Source organism: Pseudophryne corroboree, chromosome 8 (assembly GCF_028390025.1).
Source record: "Pseudophryne corroboree isolate aPseCor3 chromosome 8, aPseCor3.hap2, whole genome shotgun sequence".
NCBI classification, from domain to species: domain Eukaryota; kingdom Metazoa; phylum Chordata; class Amphibia; order Anura; family Myobatrachidae; genus Pseudophryne; species Pseudophryne corroboree.
In genome coordinates this window covers 303,338,838-303,355,620 of record NC_086451.1, presented here as the reverse complement: position 1 = coordinate 303,355,620, position 16,783 = coordinate 303,338,838, and the positions used below count along the sequence as shown (strand labels likewise).

At 46.0% G+C, this 16,783-nt stretch overlaps 1 protein-coding gene across 2 annotated transcripts in view; it reads right to left on the bottom strand.

Annotated features, from left to right (window-relative positions):
- The window catches only part of IL1RAPL2 (interleukin 1 receptor accessory protein like 2), a 1,679,520-nt gene that overhangs the window by 1,517,430 nt on the left and 145,307 nt on the right, over positions 1 to 16,783 (bottom strand). The window lies entirely within an intron of this gene.

The window sequence follows — 16,783 nt, the reverse complement described above, 5'->3', positions numbered from 1 at the left end:
CCTGCAAGTGCAGGGCTCGCAGTGTGGAGTACACGCTAAATAAAAAACAAAGTTTGCACACATGTGCAGTGCAATATATTTGCATGTCATGTAAATGCACTTAAATACAACTCTGAATCAGACTGAATGCCTCCAAGTATCGTGCCATGTAAATTATAATATCTTTCCTCATTGATAGTTTCAAAGTTTGCCTTGACCATTCTCCCTTATTTTTATTTTTCCTTAAGGATTTTGCTACTGTATTACTCATTCATAGATCTGTCATCTCTAAATTTCAATCCCTTGTTACCATGTATGTAGGACAAAGGAAAACCCTTGGTACAGAAACCACAATGTATAAATCTCAGAAAGCATTAAGTTTTGCCCTACTGTCCATAGCCTATGACTATATCATTGGTGAAGAAATGTGCACTGACCTTATAGCTAACTGGAAATGATACACAGTGGGTGCAATTTAATGGATTTATTCTTCTTCCAAGCACTTCTATGTGGTCCTGCCACTTGTGTCGTGATTAGGCAATCAGTATGAGATATTGGGGGTAATTCTGAGTTGATCGCAGCAGGAACTTTGTTAGCAGTTGGGCAAAACCATGGGCACTGCAGGGGAGGCAGATATAACATGTGCAGAGAGAGACAGATTTGGGTGTGGTGTTTTCTAACTGAAATCTAATTTGCAGTGTAAAAATAAAGCAGCCAGTACTTACTAGAGATGAGCGGGTTCGGTTTCTCTGAAACCGAACCCGCACGAACTTCATGTTTTTTTTACGGGTCCGAGCAGACTCGGATCCTCCCGCCTTGCTCGGTTAACCCGAGCGCGCCCGAACGTCATCATGACGCTGTCGGATTCTCGCGAGACTCGGATTCTATATAAGGAGCCGCGCGTCGCCGCCATTTTCACACGTGCATTGAGATTGATAGGGAGAGGACGTGGCTGGCGTCCTCTCCATTAGAAATTAGATTAGAAGAGAGAGAGAGATTGTGCAGAGTCAGACAGAGTTTACCACAGTGACCAGTGCAGTTGTTGTTAGTTAACTTTTATTTATTTTAATATAATATATCCGTTCTCTGCTATATCCGTTCTCTGCCTGAAAAAAAACGATACACAGCAGCAGCCAGTCACACAGTGTGACTCAGTCTGTGTGCACTCAGCTCAGCCCAGTGTGCTGCACATCAATGTATAAAAGGCAAAGCTTATAATAATTGTGGGGGAGACTGGGGAGCACTGCAGGTTGTTATAGCAGGAGCCCCCAGGAGTACATAATATTATATTAATTTAAAATTAAACAGTGCACACTTTTGCTGCAGGAGTGCCACTGCCAGTGTGACTAGTGGTGACCAGTGCCTGACCACCAGTATAGTAGTATATTGTTGTATGTATTGTATACTATCTCTTTATCAACCAGTCTATATTAGCAGCAGACACAGTACAGTGCGGTAGTTCACGGCTGTGGCTACCTCTGTGTCGGCAGTCGGAACTCGGCAGGCAGTCCGTCCATCCATAATTGTATTACAATATATACCACCTAACCGTGGTATTTTTTTTTCTTTCTTTATACCGTCGTCATAGTGTCATACTAGTTGTTACGAGTATACTACTATCTCTTTATCAACCAGTGTACAGTGCGGTAGTTCACGGCTGTGGCTACCTCTGTGTCGGCAGTCGGCAGGCAGTCCGTCCATCCATAATTGTATTATTATTATAATATATACCACCTAACCGTGGTTTTTTTTTCATTCTTTATACCGTCATAGTGTCATACTAGTTGTTACGAGTATACTACTATCTCTTTATCAACCAGTGTACAGTGCGGTAGTTCACGGCTGTGGCTACCTCTGTGTCGGCAGTCGGCAGGCAGTCCGTCCATCCATAATTGTATTATTATTATAATATATACCACCTAACCGTGGTATTTTTTTTTCTTTCTTTATACCGTCGTCATAGTGTCATACTAGTTGTTACGAGTATACTACTATCTCTTTATCAACCAGTGTACAGTGCGGTAGTTCACGGCTGTGGCTACCTCTGTGTCGGCAGTCGGCAGGCAGTCCGTCCATCCATAATTGTATTATTATTATAATATATACCACCTAACCGTGGTTTTTTTTTCATTCTTTATACCGTCGTCATAGTGTCATACTAGTTGTTACGAGTATACTACTATCTCTTTATCAACCAGTGTACAGTGCGGTAGTTCACGGCTGTGGCTACCTCTGTGTCGGCAGTCGGCAGGCAGTCCGTCCATCCATAATTGTATTATTATTATAATATATACCACCTAACCGTGGTTTTTTTTTCATTCTTTATACCGTCGTCATAGTGTCATACTAGTTGTTACGAGTATACTACTATCTCTTTATCAACCAGTGTACAGTGCGGTAGTTCACGGCTGTGGCTACCTCTGTGTCGGCAGTCGGCAGGCAGTCCGTCCATCCATAATTGTATTATTATTATAATATATACCACCTAACCGTGGTTTTTTTTTCATTCTTTATACCGTCGTCATAGTGTCATACTAGTTGTTACGAGTATACTACTATCTCTTTATCAACCAGTGTACAGTGCGGTAGTTCACGGCTGTGGCTACCTCTGTGTCGGAACTCGGCAGGCAGTCCGTCCATCCATAATTGTATTATATACCACCTAACCGTGGTTTTTTTATACCACCTAACCGTGGCAGTCCGTCCATAATTGTATACTAGTATCCAATCCATCCATCTCCATTGTTTACCTGAGGTGCCTTTTAGTTCGGCCTATAAAATATGGAGAACAAAAAAGTTGAGGTTCCAAAATTAGGGAAAGATCAAGATCCACTTCCACCTCGTGCTGAAGCTGCTGCCACTAGTCATGGCCGAGACGATGAAATGCCAGCAACGTCGTCTGCCAAGGCCGATGCCCAATGTCATAGTACAGAGCATGTCAAATCCAAAACACCAAATATCAGAAAAAAAAGGACTCCAAAACCTAAAATAAAATTGTCGGAGGAGAAGCGTAAACTTGCCAATATGCCATTTACCACACGGAGTGGCAAGGAACGGCTGAGGCCCTGGCCTATGTTCATGGCTAGTGGTTCAGCTTCACATGAGGATGGAAGCACTCAGCCTCTCGCTAGAAAAATGAAAAGACTCAAGCTGGCAAAAGCAGCACAGCAAAGAACTGTGCATTCTTCGAAATCCCAAATCCGAATTCCGAGCCCACCCGCTGGCGGTGATGCAGGGCAGTCTGGAGCGACTGCTGATGCTGACATCTGGTCCGGACTGAAGGACCTGACAACCATTACGGACATGTCGTCTACTGTCACTGCATATGATTCTCTCACCATTGATAGAATGGTGGAGGATTATATGAGTGACCGCATCCAAGTAGGCACGTCACACAGTCCGTACTTATACTGGCAGGAAAAAGAGGCAATTTGGAGGCCCTTGCACAAACTGGCTTTATTCTACCTAAGTTGCCCTCCCACAAGTGTGTACTCCGAAAGAGTGTTTAGTGCCGCCGCTCACCTTGTCAGCAATCGGCGTACGAGGTTACATCCAGAAAATGTGGAGAAGATGATGTTCATTAAAATGAATTATAATCAATTCCTCCGCGGAGACATTGACCAGCAGCAATTGCCTCCACAAAGTACACAGGGAGCTGACATGGTGGATTCCAGTGGGGACGAATTGATAATCTGTGAGGAGGGGGATGTACACGGTGATATATCGGAGGATGATGATGAGGTGGACATCTTGCCTCTGTAGAGCCAGTTTGTGCAAGGAGAGATTAATTGCTTCTCTTTTGGTGGGGGTCCAAACCAACCCGTCATTTCAGTCACAGTCGTGTGGCAGACCCTGTCACTGAAATGATGGGTTGGTTAAAGTGTGCATGTCCTGTTTTGTTTATACAACATAAGGGTGGGTGGGAAGGGCCCAAGGACAATTCCATCTTGCACCTCTTTTTTCTTTTATTTTTCTTTGCGTCATGTGCTGTTTGGGGAGGGTTTTTTGGAAGGGACATCCTGCGTGACACTGCAGTGCCACTCCTAGATGGGCCAGGTGTTTGTGTCGGCCACTAGGGTCGCTAATCTTACTCACACAGCTACCTCATTGTGCCTCTTTTTTTCTTTGCGTCATGTGCTGTTTGGGGAGGGTTTTTTGGAAGGGACATCCTGCGTGACACTGCAGTGCCACTCCTAGATGGGCCCGGTGTTTGTGTCGGCCACTAGGGTCGCTTATCTTTCTCACACAGTCAGCTACCTCATTGCGCCTCTTTTTTTCTTTGCGTCATGTGCTGTTTGGGGAGGGTTTTTTGGAAGGGACATCCTGCGTGACACTGCAGTGCCACTCCTAGATGGGCCAGGTGTTTGTGTCGGCCACTAGGGTCGCTAATCTTACTCACACAGCTACCTCATTGCGCCTCTTTTTTTCTTTGCGTCATGTGCTGTTTGGGGAGGGTTTTTTGGAAGGGACATCCTGCGTGACACTGCAGTGCCACTCCTAGATGGGCCCGGTGTTTGTGTCGGCCACTAGGGTCGCTTATCTTTCTCACACAGTCAGCTACCTCATTGCGCCTCTTTTTTTCTTTGCGTCATGTGCTGTTTGGGGAGGGTTTTTTGGAAGGGACATCCTGCGTGACACTGCAGTGCCACTCCTAGATGGGCCAGGTGTTTGTGTCGGCCACTAGGGTCGCTAATCTTACTCACACAGCTACCTCATTGCGCCTCTTTTTTTCTTTGCGTCATGTGCTGTTTGGGGAGGGTTTTTTGGAAGGGACATCCTGCGTGACACTGCAGTGCCACTCCTAGATGGGCCCGGTGTTTGTGTCGGCCACTAGGGTCGCTAATCTTACTCACACAGCTACCTCATTGCGCCTCTTTTTTTCTTTGCGTCATGTGCTGTTTGGGGAGGGTTTTTTGGAAGGGACATCCTGCGTGACACTGCAGTGCCACTCCTAGATGGGCCCGGTGTTTGTGTCGGCCACTAGGGTCGCTGAGCTTAGTCATCCAGCGACCTCGGTGCAAATTTTAGGACTAAAAATAATATTGTGAGGTGTAAGGTGTTCAGAATAGACTGAAAATGAGTGTTAATTATGGTTATTGAGGTTAATAATACTATGGGATCAAAATGACCCCCAAATTCAATGTTTTAAGATGTTTTTTAGGGTTTTTTGAAAAAACCACCCGAATCCAAAACACACCCGAATCCGACAAAAAAAATTCGGTGAGGTTTTGCCAAAACGCGGTCGAACCCAAAACACGGCCGCGGAACCGAACCCAAAACCAAAACACAAAACCCGAAAAATTTCAGGCGCTCATCTCTAGTACTTACCCTGCACAGAAACAAAATAACCCACCCAAATCTAACTCTCTCTGCAAATGTTATATCTGCCCCCCCCTGCAGTGCACATGGTTTTGCCCAACTGCTAAAAAATTTCCTGCTGCGATCAACTTGGGATTACCCCCATTGTCTCTCACCACAGCTATACAATGGATAAAATATTTACAAATGTAATTTAGCTTTCAGTCATTCCTACTGTATATACAACTGATCGTTACTTAACCTAAGCATTTACTTGTGGAAAATCCATGACCTTATTTCTGTTGGCAACTTTTTGTCTTTTATGGATAGAACATTTTTTATATTTCTAAAATTCACAAGACAAAGTATTATACAACAAATGTACCCAAATTGTTATACTGCGGTTCTCCAAACCCGCTTACCTCACCCGGCGCTGTCACTATTCCTCATGGCAGGTCCCTGTCGTTCAGATTCCACATGCCATTTTAAACATGGATTCCGGATGAGAGCGTTTCTTGAAATATAGCTCAGCATGAGCTATGTTGTCTTTTAACATTTGATCATTCTGCTCCTATCCTTGACTTCATTATTCCACGTGACCATTATAACCAATTCGCTCCCTGAGCACGCTATTTAAGTTCCCCAAGTTCCTAGCACATTGCCACCACCAGTTCCTGGTTCCTAGTCAGTAGTTCCATCTGCTGACTTTCTTTGCCTGTCACTCTCTGAGTGTATTCAGCTATCCTGTACAAACCTCACAGCATTGTGCAAGTGCGCTCCTGTAGTACTCAGCCTTTCCATACACCAGTTTGCTCCTGCCTGCAATATACCAATGCTGGAAGCCTTGTCACTATTCCTGTGTATCACAGCCTGTACCAACATCATACTTGCCGACCTTCTTGCTGCCTCCTGCGTGGGGTTGGGGGCAATCCGGGAGATTTGTCTACTCTTCCGGGGGGAGGGGGGGCGGGAGTGACCCCCAACTTTCGGGAGCCTCCCGGCCAATCCGGGTAGGAATGGCCATCGACCATCGATTATTCAAAATCATTGATTACTGCCAATGTAGAATACTTTTGCCATCGATGGGGGAGGACCAGATGGTTTCCTCCATCAATGGAAAGGTATAACCAAATATATATATTTATTTTATTTTATTTGGTGCCACAGAGACATGGAGCATAGCTTATAAAGTATGGGGATATAGAAATTGGTACATTAATCAAACTATGATACGGTTCTCGAACAGATCCCGAATCTCTTCACAAGCTGCCATTTACACAGCAACTTGTGCAGCAGAGAGAGGAGGGTGGCCACGGCTGCAGAACAACCTGGCAGCCTCAGCATTAAGGTGACGGCGGGAGGCTCACAGCTGCATAATGAATCATGAAAAAATTGGGATAGAATGCAATGAGAATGTAAAACTAAAAATTCTCATTATACAATTTTTTCATGATAAATATGCCTCTTGAGCTGTTATCATACACATTCCAGACTCTTCATCTGAAGGGGTCTTCAAAGGGGGTTTGTGAGCTTGGTCAGCTGTCAGCAGAGACTGCAGCAAATCACTATGAAATGAAAGAAGGGAGATATTTTCTAGTTCATCAGCCCCCTTGGCCTTTCTTTCTTGGCGTCCCTCTGACAGCTGGAGCCCGGCGGCAAATGTCTCTATTGTTTCTGGACGTTACGCCACTGTGTATACACATACAATTAAATATCCCCACCAGACCCCACTCAGTAAAAATGGGAAAGTGGCTTCAGGGTTCTATGCAATTCCTAACATGCCAGCATGTATACAGTACATAGGCGGAAAGAATAGTAGTCACTCACAGATTTTAACATTTTGTGACTTTGTTTATAATATACTTTTTCACTTTAAAAGTCTTTAAGTGTTGTACTGTTTCTCCGTAAATGTATAATGATGCAATTCACCCCAGCCACCTGTATCTCCCCACTGAGAGATGGGGGGAAAGGGGGTTTGCTGGTTATGGGGCTCTAGGATGAAGCTTTGCCTAGGGTGCAGAGAGACTTTGCACCTGCCCTGTCTACCTAGGTCAGACATTCCAAACCGCGGTCCTCAAGGCACACCAACAGTGCAGGTTTTAGTGATATCCAGGCTTCAGCACAAATGGTTAAATCAACATAACTGAGGTACCAATTAAGTCACCTGTGTTCAAGCCCGGATATCACTAAAACTAGGACTGTTAGTGTGCCTTGAGGACTGAGGTTGGGAATGCCTGACCTAGGTTATCTGTGCTGCCTCACTGCTCCTATGACTTCTAACCAATGGGTAAAAGCATCATCTGTGCACCTAGGAGGTCATTAAGATCTGATCGCTGTCCTACGATCGGATAGTTGCTGTCTACAGGGGGAGTGTATTTTCGCTGTGCTAGTGTGCGATCGCATGTGTAGCTGAGCTGCTAAAAATAAGTGTGTGCAGTATCTGCATAGTCCAGGACTTACTCTTCCAGTGCGGTTGAATCCTGCTGATCAGGGCCGGAGCTGACGTCAGACAATCTCCCTGAAAATGCTTGAGACGCCTGCGTTTTTCCAGACACTCTCTGAAAACGGCCAGTTGCCACCCACACATGGCCTCTTCCTGTCAATCACCTTGCCAACACCCGTGTATATGGATCCTTCGCACCATCCTGTCGCTGACCGGCAAAGCCCGTTATAACTGCATGACGCACATGTGCATTGCGATGCATACGCATGCGCAATTTCGGATCTGATCCCCCGCTGTGCGAAAATGCACAGCAGCAATCAGATCTGAATGACCCCCCTAGTTTTACCAGTGCCAGTTCTTAAATAAAGTACTTTGCAACTTCCCTACGTAACAGCCACCCTTCTTATCATACGTGCCGATTTTCTGTCTGCCAGGTTGGTATTGTGGGAAAGCGCTGGGCGGCGTTCCTGCGGGTATGATGATATGAAGGGGCGGAGCAGTGGGAGTGTCTGCAAAATTGCATCATTGTGGACACGACCCACACTATACAATGCAGAGATTACCGGGAGGGGCCATGACGATGCAATTCCATAAAAATTGCATCATTGGCCCCTTCTGAGTGCAGCGGGGGGGTATATATGGATTCGGGGGGGATGGCGGCAATCTGGGACACTTGCCCACTCTTCTGGGGGGCTGGGAGTGCCACCAAATTTTTGGGAACCTCCTGGCTGATCAGGGAGAGAAGGCAAGTATGCTTCTTATCGCTACTCATTCTGATAATCTTAGTGCTCACTCTGATTGTGATTGGTCAGCCCTACTCTGTACGTTATTGCTATATGTTGATAGTTTTAAATTAGTGTTGACCTTTATGTTAGATGTTTTTCAACACTAAACAATATGCAATGCAAAAAATACAAATTCAGAGTGATTTGTCATTGTATTTTACTAAATAGTGTTAAAGAGAGTGGCTCTGTGTCACCCAACTCTTGTCATGTCACACACACACAGGGGACATAGAAACAGACGAGTGTACTATGATATATCGGCACTCGGGATACCGACGCTCGGGATCCCGGCGCCCAACATATCGGCGCCGGGATCCCGACCGCCGGAATGCGGCAGAGGGGCAAGCGCAAAAGAGCCCCTTGCGGTGTCGTGGACACCCCAAGAGGGACAATAGTTGTCGGGATCCCGGCGCCGGTATGCAGAGCGCCAGGATCCCGACAGCCTGGATATTGAGTGCCTCTCGAAACAGACACAGGGCCATAATTAGGAGTGTGTGAGCGATGCTGCTGTACAGAGCTCTGAGATATCATGGCAATGGGACCTAAGTCTAAGCACAGAATGCATTTATGTTTCATAAACACCTTATACACTCAGCCTGAAGGTCATTTTAGCCAATATTTGTAATAACTTTCTGTATTAAACAAAGTGTGTGTACATTCACACAATCAGAGCCGGCCCTAACCAATATGATGCCCTAGGCAAGATTTTGGCTGGTGCCCCCTAGCATCACCGCTGGTTCCGCCTCTGACCTTGCACCTCTTTCCCAGCACCATCACCCCTCACCCATAGCAGTCCTTATTTTGGTGTTTGTACCCCCTATATTTTAAATAGGAACAGTTCGCACACTTGGCGCACAGCCCAAAAAGGGGTGTGTTTTTGCTGGCAAGGGGCATGGTCACACAATAGTAACCCCAATTCCAATTATGCCACACAGTACTGCAACTTTATTCACATTTGATCATGCGATAGTGTCCATAATTCATATTACATCCCACAGTAGTATCACTTTACCTTATAAATGTTACTCCTCACAGTAGAGCCACTTATTCACATTACATCACACTGAATTGCTCCTTATTCACATTATACCACACCCTATTGCTCTTTATTCATATTAGATGACACAGTAGTGCCCTTTCTATATGCAACACCACATAGTAGAGTACCTTATACACAATGCCACACATTAGTAATGCATTTATACACATAATTCCACACAGTAATGCCCCTTACACATATGAGACACATTATTAATGTCCTTATACACATAATGCGCCTTACACATTATAACAACCTTTATTAATGCCCTTTTACACATAATGTCCCTTACACATATGCCGCACATTATTAATGCCCTTATACACATAATGACACACATAGTGCCCCCTACACATTTGCTGCACATTTTTAGTGCCCCTATACACAACCCACATACAGAAGTACCCTGTTACACATATGCCGCACATTATTAATGCCCTTATACACATAACGACACACATAGTGCCCCTTACACATATGTTGCACATTATTAATGCATTTTTACATGACACACACAATGCTCCTTACACATATTCCGAACACTACTGCACAACCAACCCACTCACGTGCACACAGCACTCACACCGCCACTAACACTGTGACCTCTGTCTCTGTTTGGATACAGATGTGTCCTCAGAAATCTTGCCTCAATGATAATGTCAGGCACCTTTTTTTATGAAAATGCATCTTATTTGCCTTGTTATGTGGCTAGGATGCACAAACAGCTTCTGCAGATTAAAATTATATGCAGCATGCCTATATGCTGTGAGACTGTGGCTGTATCTGCATATGAAATGCTACACACAGAATATAGGCATGCCGCATATCATTTCTCTGACGTCCTAAGTGGATGCTGGGGACTCTGTCAGGACCATGGGGAATAGTGGCTCCGCAGGAGACAGGGCACAAAAGTAAAAGCTTTAGGATCAGGTGGTGTGCACTGGCTCCTCCCCCTATGACCCTCCTCCAAGCCTCAGTTAGGTTTTTGTGCCCGGCCGAGAAGGGTGCAATCTAGGTGGCTCTCCTAAAGAGCTGCTTAGAGTAAAAGTTTTATTAGGTTTTTTATTTTCAGTGAGTCCTGCTGGCAACAGGCTCACTGCAACGAGGGACTTAGGGGAGAAGAAGTGAACTCACCTGCGTGCAGGATGGATTGGCTTCTTAGGCTACTGGACACTAGCTCCAGAGGGACGATCACAGGTACAGCCTGGATGGGTCACCGGAGCCGCGCCGCCGACCCCCTTGCAGATGCTGAAGAGAGAAGAGGTCCAGAAATCGGCGGCTGAAGACTTCTCAGTCTTCATGAGGTAGCGCACAGCACTGCAGCTGTGCGCCATTGCTCTCAGCACACTTCACACCAACGGTCACTGAGGGTGCAGGGCGCTGGGGGGGGGGCGCCCTGGGCAGCAATGAAAATACCTATACTGGCTAAAAATATAGCCTCTGGGGCTATATGGATGTATTTAACCCCTGCCAGGTTGTCAGAAAAACGGGAGAAGAAGCCCGCCGAAAAGGGGGCGGGGCCTATTCTCCTCAGCACACAGCGCCATTTTCCCTCACAGAACTGCTGGTGGGAAGGCTCCCAGGCTCTCCCCTGCACTGCACTACAGAAACAGGGTTAAAACAGAGAGGGGGGGCACTTAATTGGCGATATGATTATATATTAAGATGCTATAAGGGGAAAACACTTATATAAAGGTTGTCCCTGTATAATTATAGCGTTTTGGTGTGTGCTGGCAAACTCTCCCTCTGTCTCCCCAAAGGGCTAGTGGGGTCCTGTCCTCTATCAGAGCATTCCCTGTGTGTGTGCTGGGTGTCGGTACGTGTGTGTCGACATGTATGAGGACGATGTTGGTGAGGAGGCGGAGCAATTGCCTGTAATGGTGATGTCACTCTCTAGGGAGTCGACACCGGAATGGATGGCGTATTTAGGGAATTACGTGATAATGTCAACACGCTGCAAGGTCGGTTGACGACATGAGACGGCCGGCAAACAAATTAGTACCTGTCCAGGCGTCTCAAACACCGTCAGGGGCTTTAAAACGCCCATTTACCTCAGTCGGTCGACACAGACACAGACAGGGACACTGACTCCAGTGTCGACGGTGAAGAAACAAACGTATTTTCCTTTAGGGCCACACGTTACATGTTAAGGGCAATGAAGGAGGTGTTACATATTTCTGATACTACAAGTACCACAAAAAAGGGTATTATGTGGGGTGTGAAAAAACTACCTGTAGTTTTTCCTGAATCAGATAAATTAAATGAAGTGTGTGATGATGCGTGGGTTTCCCCCGATAGAAAATTATTGGCGGTATACCCTTTCCCGCCAGAAGTTATGGCGCGTTGGGAAACATCCCTTAGGGTGGATAAGGCGCTCACACGCTTATAAAAACAAGTGGCGTTACCGTCTCCAGATACGGCCGCCCTCAAAGAGCCAACTGATAGGAGGCTGGAAAATATCCTAAACAGTATATACACACATACTGGTGTTATACTGCGACCAGCGATCACCTCAGCCTGGATGGGCAGCGCTGGGGTGGCTTGGTCGGATTCCCTGACTGAAAATATTGATACCCTTGACAGGGACAGTATTTTATTGACTATAGAGCATTTAAAGGATGCATTTCTATATATGCGAGATGCACAGAGGGATATTTGCACTCTGGCATCAAGAGTAAGTGCGATGTCCATATCTGCCAGAAGATGTTTATGGACACGACAGTGGCCAGGTGATGCAGATTCCAAACGGCACATGGAAGTATTGCCGTATAAAGGGGAGGAGTTATTTGGGGTCGGTCCATCGGACCTGGTGGCCACGGCAACAGCTGGAAAATCCACCTTTTTTTTTTTTTACCCCAAGTCACATCTCAGCAGAAAAAGACATCGTCTTTTCAGCCTCAGTCCTTTCGTCCCCATAAGGGCAAGCGGGCAAAAGGCCAGTCATATCTGCCCAGGGATAGAGGAAAGGGAAGAAGACTGCAGCAGGCAGCCCATTCCCAGGAACAGAAGCCCTCCACCGCTTCTGCCAAGTCCTCAGCATGACGCTGGGGCCGTACAAACAGGTGCGGTGGGGGGTCGTCTCAAGAGTTTCAGCACGCAGTGGGCTCACTCGCAAGTGGACCCCTGGATCCTACAAGTAGTATCCCAGGGGTACAGATTGGAAATTCGAGACGTCTCCCCCTCGCAGGTTCCTGAAGTTTGCTTTACCAACGTCTCCCTCCGACAGGGAGGCAGTATTGGAAACAATTCACAAGCTGTATTCCCAGCAGGTGATAATCAAAGTACCCCTCCTACAACAAGGAAAGGGGTATTATTCCACACTATATTGTGGTACTGAAGCCAGATGGCTCGGTGAGACCTATTCTAAATCTGAAATATTTGAACACTTACATACAAAGGTTCAAATCAAGATGGAGTCACTCAGAGCAGTGATAGCGAACCAGGAAGAAGGGGACTATATGGTGTCCCTGGACATCAGGGATGCTTACCTCCATGTCCCAATTTGCCCTTCTCACCAAGGGTACCTCAGGTTCGTGGTACAGAACTGTCACTATCAGTTTCAGACGCTGCCGTTTGGATTGTCCACGGCACCCCGGGTCTTTACCAAGGTAATGGCCGAAATGATGATTCTTCTTCAAAGAAAATGGACGATCGCCTGATAAGGGCAAGGTCCAGAGAACAGTTGGAGGTCGGAGTAGCACTATCTCAAGTAGTTCTACGACAGCACGGGTGGATTCTAAATATTCCAAAATCGCAGCTGTTTCCGACGACACGTCTACTGTTCCTAGGGATGATTCTGGACACAGTCCAGAAAAGGGTGTTTCTCCCGGAGAAGAAAGCCAGGGAGTTATCCGAGCTAGTCAGGAACCTCCTAAAACCAGGAAAAGTGTCAGTGCATCATTGCACAAGGGTCCTGGGAAAAATGGTGGCTTCTTACGAAGCGATTCCATTCGGCAGATTTCACGCAAGAACTTTTCAGTGGGATCTGCTGGAAAAATGGTCCGGATCGCATCTTCAGATGCATCAGCGGATAACCCTGTCTCCAAGGACAAGGGTGTTTCTTCTGCGGTGGCTGCAGAGTGCTCATCTACTAAAGGGCCGCAGATTCGGTATTCAGGACTGGGTCCTGGTAACCACGGATGCCAGCCTGAGAGGCTGGGGAGCAGTCACACAGGGAAAAAATTTCCAGGGAGTGTGATCAAGTCTGGAGACTTCTCTCCACATAAAGGAACTTCAAGAAATGCTCACAGAGGACTCATGGCCTCTGCCGCTAAGAAGGGACTTGCTTCAGCAAGTACCATGTCTGTTTCCAAGACTTACCGCGGCTGCGTTTGACGGCATGGCGGTGGAACGCCGGATCCTAAGGGAAAAAGGCATTCCGGAAGAGGTCATTCCTACCCTGGTCAAAGCCAGGAAGGAGGTGACCGCACAACATTATCACCACATGTGGCGAAGATATGTTGCATGGTGTGAGGCCAAGAAGGCCCCCACGGAGGAATTTCAACTCGGTCGATTCCTGCATTTCCTACAAACAGGAGTGTCTATGGGCCTCAAATTGGGGTCCATTAAGGTTCAAATTTCGGCCCTGTCGATTTTCTTCCAAAAAGAATTGGCTTCAGTTCCTGAAGTCCAGAAGTTTGTCAAGGGAGTACTGCATATACAACCCCCTTTTGTGCCTCCAGTGGCACTGTGGGATCTCAACGTAGTTCTGGGATTCCTCAAATCACATTGGTTTAAACCGCTCAAATCTGTGGATTTGAAATATCTCACATGGAAAGTGACCATGCTGTTGGCCCTGGCCTTGGCCAGGCGAGTGTCAGAATTGGCGGCTTTGTCTCACAAAAGCCCATATCTGATTGTCCATTCGGACAGGGCAGAGCTGCGGACTCGTCCCCAGTTTCTCCCTAAGGTGGTGTCAGCGTTTCACCTGAACCAGCTTATTGTGGTACCTGCGGCTACTAGGGACTTGGAGGACTCCAAGTTGCTAGATGTTGTCAGGGCCCTGAAAATATAGGTTTCCAGGACGGCTGGAGTCAGGAAAACTGACTTGCTGTTATCCTGTATGCACCCAACAAACTGGGTGCTCTTGCTTCTAAGCAGACGATTGCTAGTTGGATGTGTAGTACATTCAGCTTGCACATTCTGTGGCAGGCCTGCCACAGCCAAAATATGTAAATGCCCATTCCACAAGGAAGGTGGGCTCATCTTGGGCGGCTGCCCGAGGGGTCTCGGCTTTACAACTTTGCCGAGCTGCTACTTGGTCAGGGGCAAGCACGTTGAAAAATTCTACAAATTTGATACCCTGGCTGAGGAGGACCTTGAGTTCTCTCATTCGGTGCTGCAGAGTCATCCGCACTCTCCCGCCCGTTTGGGAGCTTTGGTATAATCCCCATGGTCCTGACGGAGTCCCCAGCATCCACTTAGGACGTCAGAGAAAATAAGAATTTACTTACCGATAATTCTATTTCTCGTAGTCCGTAGTGGATGCTGGGCGCCCATCCCAAGTGCGGATTGTCTGCAATACTTGTACATAGTTATTGTTACAAAAATCGGGTTATTATTGTTGTGAGCCATCTTTTCAGAGGCTCCGCTGTTATCATGCTGTTAACTGGGTTCAGATCACAGGTTGTACAGTGTGATTGGTGTGGCTGGTATGAGTCTTACCCGGGATTCAAAATCCTTCCTTATTGTGTACGCTCGTCCGGGCACAGTATCCTAACTGAGGCTTGGAGGAGGGTCATAGGGGGAGGAGCCAGTGCACACCACCTGATCCTAAAGCTTTTACTTTTGTGCCCTGTCTCCTGCGGAGCCGCTATTCCCCATGGTCCTGACGGAGTCCCCAGCATCCACTACGGACTACGAGAAATAGAATTATCGGTAAGTAAATTCTTATTTTTAATCAGCAGAAGCTGCTGCTGCCCCATGGCATATCAAATGCCCTAGGCAATTGCCTAGTTTGCCTATGCCTATGGCCGGCTCTGCACACAATTCATTTGTTTCATATACCCCTTATACATACAGCCTGAAGGTCACTTTAGCCAATATTTTTTATAACTTTGTGTATTAAACAAAGTTTGTGTACACTGAGCCATCAGAAAACAAAGGTTTCACTATCTCACTCTCACTCAAAAAATTCTGTATTTCGGAGTATTCCATATTTCGGAATATTTTGATATGGGATACTCAACCTGTATATAATATATATATATATATATATATATATATATACATATATACATACACACACTGTACATACATATAACCACAGTGTATTTTTGTACTGTATATACAGTTCATACATTGTGTGCAGAAAGGGGATGCAAGCTGTATATGAGGGTGTAGGGTAGTGTTTCCCAACCTCGGTCCTCAAGGCACACTAACAGTCCTGGTTTTAGTGATATCAAGGATTGAACACAGGTGACTTAATTAGTACCTCAGTTATTTTGATTTAACCATCTGTGCTGCAGCCTGGATATCACTAAAATCTGCCCTGTTGGTATGCCTTGAGGACCGCGGTTGGGAATGCCTGGTGTAGGGGTATAGTTAGTCAATATAATGTAGTTTTCTTGTTTCTCAGCACAGTCATCACCACAGTCCTGGTTTTCACTCTTCTGTTTCCTGCTCTGCATGAAGAAATCCTACATCAGGCCACCTAGTTACCTTGGACGAAGGACTAAAGAAGTTTATTTTAAAAAGTATCACTTTTATTTTAACTAATAACTATTTTATATTTGATGGAACATTTTATCTGCAGTGGACGGGCACTGCCATGGGCACCAGGTTCGCCCCCAGCTATGCTAACCTATTCATGGCCCTCTGGGAAGATCAGGTGGTGTTTGGTGGGGGAGAGCTGGGGGTGAGCCTGGTGTCCTTGCAGCATAACATAGATGATATATTTTTTATATGGAGAGGAGATGTTCAGAAATGTAATGCTTTTTGTACTTTTTTACATTCTAATGAGGTTTCAATCAGTCTGACTTTCACTATCAGTACTGAAGAAGTGTCCTTTTTAGACCTAAATATATATATAGATGTAGGTCAATTAAAAACTGAAACATTCTGTAAAAGAACTGATTCAAATAGCTTTATCGATGTAACGAGTCAACATCACTCCAACTGGCTGGGGTCGATTCCTTTTAGTCAGTATATACGTATCAAAAGAAATTGTACTGATGACGCTGTTTGTATTGAACAACAGAATGACTTATCGGAAAGATTTAAAGCTAAAGGATACTCTCC